Source organism: Dendrobium catenatum, unplaced genomic scaffold, assembly GCF_001605985.2.
Source record: "Dendrobium catenatum unplaced genomic scaffold, ASM160598v2 fragScaff_scaffold_156, whole genome shotgun sequence".
Lineage (NCBI taxonomy): Eukaryota > Viridiplantae > Streptophyta > Magnoliopsida > Asparagales > Orchidaceae > Dendrobium > Dendrobium catenatum.
The window spans coordinates 7227071-7235770 of record NW_021318618.1 but is presented as its reverse complement, the minus strand read 5'-3'; positions in this window follow the sequence as shown (position 1 = coordinate 7235770).

Below are 8700 nucleotides of genomic sequence, written 5' to 3'. Positions count from 1 at the left end.
TGGGCGCGCTATCGCATCGTCTGGGCATTGTGCCTTCGTGTATATCTATCCTATGATAGTTGGTTTGAGCTTAGCGGGAGGATTCTCCTAGTTTGAAGACCTTCGAAATAAGGACCCGAGCGCGCCGGCATGCTCACGTCTACGTGAGTCCGCTCTGCGCGGTACGCTCCCTTGTCTAATCGTCCAATGCGCGTTTTATAGTTCCGGCATGCTGCTCCTATCCACCCTCGTTGATCTCCCGCATCTCGCCTCGCCCCTATCGAGTCCCGCATGCCAGACTTTTCAACCGCTAGCCCTTATGCATCGAGCATATCTGGTCCATTTGCGACGGCGCCTGAGGAAGCCCTACGCCCGTTGAGGAGGAGAGGAGAGGAGGAGAGAGAGTGGAGCATTAGTATGAGAACTGTGAAGCCCGATGAAAAGTGGAAAGAGTTCAAATAGGTCAAGGATAAGAGACCTCGAGGAGATAAAGTGAAGATTAATATAAAATGCAAAGAGGACCTCAAGGAGAAAGAAAAGAGCTTTTGGGGGGTTTCTTCCGTAGGGTTCACCGAGGGCCTGTTATTAATAGGCGGAGAGGGGGAAGAAGAATGAGAATGCCTGGAAAACGGAAGCCAAAAAAACATAATTCATTTTTTTAAAATAAAAATAAATCTCAAAACTAGGTCTATAATATATAATTAATTTTATACTTTAGTTTTAACTTTGTCTCAGCGCAATTGTTCCTTATTTTAAATCATAAATAATTTGAATATTTATGTAAACTAAAAATAATTATTTATATTTGGTTCCTTATATGAGGATTTTGAGATAATTGAATCACCATGTCGAAATTACTCATCGATATGACCGCCCACATCAAATTTCTGTTAGCATTAAAATGTTTATTATAACATTTTGGTGCCTCATAACTGTGGATTGATGAATTATTTTTTGCTTGTGAATTCTCCTCAAGCCCGCTCGCATATCCAACTATAAAGATAATATTTGGATTGAAGATCCCTGGTCACCCATAAGTAAGTTTTAAGTTCAATCAAATTTTACGTGTTAGCGTGACTTTTGAATTCATTGATGAATAATCATTTTTACTTCTCATGCTTTTTTCATTAAAGTATAAGATGCGGCACAACTATTTGTGAATTTGTTAACATTTTTTGAAGTGAATGCTCAATAACTACATTGCGTGAAGCATTGCTGCCAGCTTATAACTCGGATGAATTCAAATTAGTGTAAGAACAAAGAAGTTCTCATTGATCGAATAGAAGGAAAAGGTCTATGATGATAGGATCAGCATGATACCAGTCATTAGGGATCAATAGTAGGTAATTTATACCATGTAGTCATCATGAATTAATTGATCGGGCTACGAAATCTCGAGGCAAAACCCAAATAGTGGAATACTTTAAAAAATTAATTCGGAGACCATCCGAACTCTTGATTTCAGCAAACTTATAGCGAACTTGAGCGTCTCCGGAAAATACTGACCCAACGACACCAAATTTAACTCGATCCGAGCCCAATGGGGTGCCGAATTCATTGGACCCGAAGCGTTTTGGAAGTTCAAACCGCAATTTGAGTTACCAAACGGACTCGAATTTGACTAGCTTATACTCGAATCCGAACGGCGACTGAGACAAAATCCAACGAGCCCAAGATCACTGATTCCGACATCACAAGGCCCCTAAAAGTACCATCGAACGGTGCTTGATCGTAGGATCTCAATATTTGGTCGTCCATTCAACCACTCCCTATCGCCCAGGAGATCTCACCACCTATTTACGGCTCATGGCCACTCAGAAAATTCTATTAAATAGAGCCCTCATTCTTCACAAAGAGTGGAGGGTCAAGCAAGAAGAGAAGGGAGGAGAGGTAGAAGGAAGAAGGAATGAAGCTTTCCTTCTTCGACCACCGCCGGAACCTCGTTCGGTACACCGCCTAGGATGGCCTCGTCGTGAAAACCCACCGACGGAGCCTCGACGGACCACCGCCGTGAGCCTCGCCGATCACCGTTCTGGAGGCCTCGCCCTTGGACCACCGCCGGATGTTTCGCTCGCTACCACCATCTCAAGCCCGACGGTTCAGGCCGAACGTGCTACTGAAGCTTGACATCAGGCCCAACGTTACTGCTCAAGGCCCAATCCGACTTTCGGTACCTGCGTCCTCATCTAAGGGCCCTCACCTCTCCAGAATCCTTCACCCTTCGCCAGAGTCTCCTCTACCTTTGCTAGAGGCCCTTGTCTTTCGTCAGGAATTATCATCATTAAGGACGTATGGCTCCACTAGAACGATCACATGAGGCTAGTCAATCTTCGTCAAAGCCACTCACCAACACCTGAGGCCTTCACCTATCACCCTTGAGGGCCCTCACTTACCAGCGGCCTTTCACCCCGACAAAGGCCCTCACAACACTTGAAGGCCTTTCACCTTCACCTGGAAGGCCCTCCACCTTCGCAGAGGCCCTCATCTTCGCCAAAAGGCCTCTGCCTCGCGTAGACTACCACCTGACGCCGTGCTTATGTCAGAGAACACCACCTGAGGCCTGGACTTCTGTCTGGGGCCACTACCTGACATTCCAGAGTTCTACCAACAGTACGCCCTTACTACAACGCGTCCTTCTAACCCTGTCGCCTGCCTATACTGGTCGCTCCGACCTCCATCTACCAGACAACGGTTTTTCAGGACCCAGTCTCTATCCGACTACGGTCCTCAGGCCTTCGTCGCCACTATGCGTCCTCCGACCTTCCATCAACAGTGACAATGGTCTTTCTGACCGCTGGTCTCCTGCCGACTACGCGTTCCTTTCTGACCAGGCAAAAAAATGTAATGTAAATTCCTAAATATGTAATGCAATCTGTATGATGTACATTTGCTTACTCAATCCATAGGCCTTTCCCAAGAAGAGCCTCATTGTACGACTTACATAATTCTAGGTGGGATTCATTCCAAACTAGGCCAGGCCCCGTGGTTTTTTCCCCCTTTTCAGGGATTTTCCACGTAAAAACTCTGGTGTCTCTTATGAATGTTTCACCCCATCTCTTATCTGCTTGTGTGCTGGATCTTCGTACAATGCTAAGACGTTAAAACATATATTTCTCTACCGTCACGAATATTCCAGGACGCAACAATACCCTATCGAAATAAGTTGTTAGATAATTTCATTTACTAGAGGAGATGAATCATGAAAGTTTTGTTAAGGATTAAATTAATATTTATCATGCATAGGGAATTTTTCTTGGACAAAATATTGCAACATATCTCTTCTAACCTCATGAGGGGCGCCCATAAAATGATTTTGATCTATGTCCTCCATGATTGGTGGAGGATTACAGGTTGGTCCAATAATGTGGGGATGATATTTTGAATTAGTTATGTTGGAGAGAATTTGATAAGCTTGCGGAGAAGAAGGTGCTCTTGGATTGACTTTATTTCCAAATTATATTGATATTGTGGAGGGAGAACTTCATCATATTGTGATAGTTCCCTTTGGTGTTCCCTTGGATTTCATTTTGAAGTTTATTCGTCCTATGTATAAGATCTTCTAAAATGAGGCATTAAGGAACTTGATCACCCATATTTTATTATTCTTGTTTGAGGAATTGATTGTTTGCTAACGAAGAAGTATGTTGGGATGATTTCCATAGACGATGTCAAACTGTAGCATGCAAGAAAATTTGAGTCAGTACAGTGTATTGTTACGTCTCAGCATTATATTAAGATTCAGCAATTACAAATAATCGTAGTAAGATCAAAACAAATTTATGTTAAAAACACATGAAGGGAAAAAATCACGAGACCCGACCTAGTTGAAAAATTCACTATGTAGTAAGTAATATAAGAATCCTCCTTTTTTCATAGTTGAAGAAGAGGGGGAATAAACAAATATTAGCTTTTTCCTGAGAAAGATTACATAAATCAAATATCCACAAAGGGACAATCTATGCCAAAAAGGCAAAAAGTAGGACTTTATTTCCCCGATAGGGATTATAAAAAATAGGTGCCCATAAGCGGACAACTATACCCAACAACGAGATTAAAGCCTGTTAGTATTCTGGAGATGATGGTAATGGTGGTTGTTTGTAGCAATAGTTGGTGGCAGTCATCGTTGATGGTGATGATTGGAAAATGCAAGAAGGTCTCTCTAGTTTTCTCTCTTCTTAGTCTCATCATGTGAAGAATGGAGCTCTATTTATAGGCTCCTTGGAATGAGCATTTTGGTAATTTGAATTAAAACCCAAAACACTTCATCCTACAAGCCACATTAATTCCCTTTATCATGAACTATTATTCAGCATTTGAGTGCCCTAATGATGACGAGATTTAATGATCTTGGGCTTGTTCGACTGATCTCGTCTAGCCGCTTGATTTGATTATAACAATATCTTATTTGAAGATCATTTGGTCATCTAATTAATGTTTGAAGTTTCCAATCATACATCAAGTGTTTGATTTGAGCTCATATTGTACCACTTTTGATATCGTTGGGTTCATCTAATTGAGACATTAAGATCGACTATAAGTTTGATTAAATCATATTTTATATGTTCTTGAATTTAATTTCAAAAGTTTCTGATTCTAATTTTACCATGAGATTCGTGCATATCATACAAATTTTCTTAAACCATATCAAAACCCAAAGTAATTCAAACCGATTTGAAACTCAATTAGAGCCTGATGATTCATCGCTCCTGTGAATCTCTACTCACGAGCTCTCTTCTCTTCACATTGCATTAGTCCTATCAATACAATCCCTTAGTGAGCTTCCACATAAAACTCCTCTTCTTCTTCAAACATTGATGATCCCTCATTGAGCTACCACACAAATTTCAATAACAAACCCTCAGTCCCAAATGATTCCCATAAACCATAAGTTTGAATTAATTCCAATTTGAATCGATTCAAACTAACTTGAATTATTCCAATGAGCATTCCACAAATACAAGTAGTTATCCCTCAATGATGTAATTTAGTTTGAAAAAATTTCAATAATTTCTTTCCAAAAACCTTACTGAGATATTTAGCCAATTATATATATTATAATTCGCATTAAATAAAATTTTTATTTAAAAATTTTAATATAATATCAGGATTAATTTAATTTATTTAAAAAATATGATAATTACAATCTAATTGGCATTATTTTTTAAATTATTATATAAAAAATCAAACAATAAGTGGATACACAAATATTCCATTTTATGATCTAGAGATGTAAAGTAGGACGTAGACGTTTTATATTACTTTAATGCATTAATTGGATAGTTCGCTTGTACTTAATTTTGCTTTATCGCCATAATTAGGGGAGAAATTAATGAAGGTGTATTATTATTTCTAAAACCACATATTTATATTCAAATTAATTATATAAATATAATCGAAAAATTTAAAAAAAAAATAAGTTCTAAGCAACTTGGCATATAATCAAATTTTCTATATATGGAGAAATTATTCCGTGCGGAGACTGGACGCAGAATGTCGTCCATAGATCAAATAGAATGCGCCTCGTCAGCGGTATACCAAGCCGCAGTACAGAGCGTTATCAAACAGTACGGTTCGAAGGGGTGATGTGACGCATTCTGATTGGTCTCTAGAAAGCGTTTGGCATCTGCACATAATAATTAATCAAATGACTTGCCCGTTTTACTATTATTATTATAAACTCTAACATAAACAAATTTATAATTAGACTAAATGTGTCTATAAAATGAACCCATAGACACTATAAGTGATCTCATCTAACTCAAATAAAGCTCAAATCAAATACTTGAAACATAATCGGAAAATTCAAGGCATCAATTGAGAGACCAAATGGTCACAATAAACTTGCATGCTAATAGTCAAATCTAGTGGCTCGAAGAGGCGAATCAAATGAGTTCATGATTATTTGATTTTTAACATCATTAAAGTACTTAAATGTTAAATAAATAGTCATTGATTGAGGAGGTTAATATGGATCATTCAATAGACTATTTTGAATTATGCTAAATTTACAAAAATATCCCTCTTAAAAAGCTATAAAATAGAGGCTCGTTTTGAACCTAAAGGAGATTGAAGAGCTAAGGGAGTAAGAAATATTTTGCAAGAAGTTTGGAGATAAATTAAATGATTGAAAATTCCGATGAAATGAAAATATGTGGAGCACAATTAAGATGTCCAATGATAATAATTTAAGCATGTCTAATCATAATAAAGATAAAATAAATATTTTTTTAAAAAATGCTCTTATTTTAAACATTTTCTATTTATGCAAATTCAAGAAGTTTTCTTTCCAATTTATTTCAGTATATTATTCGTTTTGCTTTTAAAAAGCCTTTTTATTCCCTCATTTAAAATCAATTTGTACATTTTTTTTAAATTAAATTCAAAATATGAGAATTCCATTCATTTGGTTTATAACACACTTCTAAAAATAAGATTAAGAGTCTATTTAAGACTGTTGTAACATTTTATAAAGGTGATTGTTAAATTATTATGATTAAAATAATTCTTTTTAAAAAAAGATTGAAACAGTTACTTTTTCAAATTAAGACACATTAGCAATTCTAGTCGTAAAAAAATGCTTCCTATAGCAAAATTTTCTAAAAAACAACAAGAAAATAGTAATGAAATGAAATTATAACTGTGATCTGGAAAAAAACAAAGCAATAAGAAACCTGTCCTCTTTGGCCTATTGGTTGAGAGCTTAGGCTTCCAACTAAGAGGTCCAGGGTTCGAGTCTATGTGTTTGCGTTGTGTGTGTGAGTTTGCCTTAAATGGCCTAAATGTCCCAAAAAAAAAAAAAAAAAACCTGCCCGAATAAACCCTAAGTTGCTTGACATCTTTTTTTCTTTTTTTTATACACTAATTAAGGCTTCGTTTGGGACAACTTTAATATTGTTTCTTAAAACAACTTTTTAAAATAAAAATTAATTTTTTGTACTTTAAAATTGTTTTAAAAAATGATTAAAAATTTGTCTCACACCAAGCCAAAATCAGCCCTAGAATCTTTTAAAGAAAAAAATAATACATATTCCTGCCAAACAAAAATTAGGACAATCTTTGGAAATTGGAGATGAGGGATGCTTTAAGATTGGAGAGAATGGACGGTTACCCATCCCTCCATAAAGGAAGGAACCTTCGCGTTTAGTATTTCAAAGGTCACATTTTCAGATTTGTTTTTTAGGCCTCGTTTGGGACGGCTTTTTTACTGCTTTCTAAAATAGAGTTTTAGTATAAAATTTTTTATTTTTGTACTAAAACTCCGTTTTAAAAAGCAATAAAAAAGCCATCCCAAACGAAGCCTTAATTATATATTTGCTGCTTTCTTTAAAGCTTTGAGAATAATATATATTTAGATTTTGCAGACAGGACATTATACAAGTTGCTTCGGTTATTCATAATAAATCGAAAAGGTAGATTTGTCAATATAATTTTATTAAAATAAGGTAAGAAAACGGCCGTTACAAGTTTAATAAATTACAGGTCAAATTTTTCATTTATTCAAAGAAATTAAATCAGAATATTCTAATGCATTTATAGTTTATAATGAAAAAAAATGAAATAATTAAATGTAAAAAAAGGAAATTAATGATAGAGGCTTTCGGCCGGAATAAAGTTGAGAAGGAAATGAACTTAGTTGGAAGCTGCTTCATTTGGAATCTTTCAATAATTTAAATATCATAGGTGTTTTCTGATAAACCGCCCCAATGGCCAATTATAATGCCTATTTTTATGTATATTAATGGTAGGAGATAAATTTTAAAATTATTAAATTTATTTTAAAATAAATATAATATATATTTGAGTAGAATGATTAAATTTTCACTATAAAAATTTATAAATAATAGTGATGATTAACAAAATAATTATCAACTAACTTTATAATTGTTATCATAAAAGCAAAGCAATAAAAAGTAGCATCAAAAATATAAAAAGCTATATCAATAGAATTATATAAGTCAAAAATTTTTCTAATTTATTTTTTAATGTATGTACTATTAAATTAATTGTTTATATATATATATATAATATATAATAAGTTTAATAATTTTAATAGAAATTTTGATCAAAATACAATCAGTTTTTTCTTAGAAATCCCTCGTTATTCAAAAAGCGGCAGACAGACCAATGAAAAAACAATTGACCCGTATGGTGGGCGAGTGCATATTATTTTTTTCATTTTTTTTATTGGGGGATTTATATAATATCATTTTATTTCATATTATTTATATATCTAATACTAAAATTTTAATATTATATTCTTTTCACTGAAAAAAATTTAAATTCAAAATAATATACACTTGTGTATTTCATTTTTATCATCCATACTGCCCTATAAATTTAATATTTTTATAACATGCACACATTTATGCTATAAGTATTAGACATGTAATATCAAAATTTTATCTGTTAGATATCAAATAGTATAAATTAAATAATATGTACGTAAATCCTTTTTTTTCTTATTCATTTAATAGAAATATTTCTCATACTTAAAAAAATTTATACATTTGTCAAAAATGCCTAACATTCAAAATATGTGAATTATTTTCATAAGCTCAATTAAAACAGGAAATATATCCTACATGATTAATATCAATTAAATATCAGTTTATATTAGTTAGAGATGTCAAATTGGTTTATTGAGTCTGATTTAGGTCAAATCCGAATTGGCCAACTTTGAATTCATCCAACCAAAAGTCAAACCATTTAGTAATAGGTTGA